The sequence below is a fragment of the Olea europaea genome, unplaced genomic scaffold (genome assembly GCF_002742605.1).
Source record: "Olea europaea var. sylvestris unplaced genomic scaffold, O_europaea_v1 scaffold41152, whole genome shotgun sequence".
NCBI classification, from domain to species: Eukaryota; Viridiplantae; Streptophyta; class Magnoliopsida; order Lamiales; family Oleaceae; genus Olea; species Olea europaea.
In genome coordinates, this window is record NW_019260874.1 from 1 (window position 1) to 1,032 (window position 1,032).

Sequence of the window (1,032 nt, forward strand, 5' to 3'; positions counted from 1 at the left end):
TTCTTCTTCTTCTTCTTCTTCTTCTTCTCAGATTCAACTACACCAGTAAATATACATACATAAAAAAGAGAGAGAGACGAAAAGTTGGTCGCCCTGATTAACAGTTTATTAAAATATCTGGGTGAATTTTCACAGAGAAAAGAGAGAGGTGTAATTGGGTTGTATGATATGAATTGTACATATTGATAATTTCTTATTTTTTATTCTTGATTTGATTACTGTTTTATTGAATTTTGGGTTACTTGAATTAGCCAATTGGTGCTTGTGAAGTGAAAGATTTGATCTGTTGGATCTGTTGCTTCAGGTGGTTTTCTGAGTTGTGTGAAGATTTGTAATGGTTTTTGCTTAAATTAAGCAACTTTTAGCTAAAAAAGAGCAGAATGTCCTGGAAGAGTAAAGGAGTGGAGTCAACTTCGAAGAATGTTGTTTCAAGAAAATTCACTATTTTTCTCTGTATTGGATGCTTCTGTGCTGGGATGCTCTTCACTGACAGGTTTGATTTCTTGATTTTCCTTTCAATTTCTTGGTAAACTAGTTCATTTTGATCATCTGGCCATCGAAATTCTTACTGAATTACTTGAATTTGATCGACTTAATTTAATGTAGGTTCTTGATATAGGTCTGTGTTTTGATAATTGACACTTATGATGGTCATGATAGTAAAATTACGTAATTGGTTATCAAAGAAATGCTGGTGTTCAATGTATTGGATTAGGTTATGATCTATAAGTCAAATGATAAATTCTTAAGTTTGCTATGCTGGAAAAGCTTCCCTTTTCGGGGTTCTGTTTGGGAAACTTTAGAAATTTGATTTAGCTCTCGAGTCCTAACTCCTTCAATTAAAATTGCGAGTTCCAGGTTAAAATTTTATTCTCCATGAGAAATTCTCGTAATGGTATTACCAAAACTAGTATCATGTGAAACTGCAAATGCTGACATAAAATCTTAATAGCACCTAAAAGAATTAGACAACATATAAGCTTATAATGTTACCGTATATCTTGATTGTTCTCCCGAGTTCTGCATTCTCCC

The 1,032-nt window shown here is 32.9% G+C and overlaps 1 long non-coding RNA gene across 1 annotated transcript; it reads left to right on the forward strand.

Annotated features, from left to right (window-relative positions):
* The first annotated feature begins 6 nt into the window (after positions 1 to 6).
* LOC111387609 lies at positions 7 to 366 on the forward strand. The gene is made up of 2 exons (XR_002701434.1): positions 7 to 148; positions 305 to 366. It is a non-coding gene; the product is annotated as an uncharacterized LOC111387609 (long non-coding RNA).
* Positions 367 to 1,032: the final 666 nt, after the last annotated feature.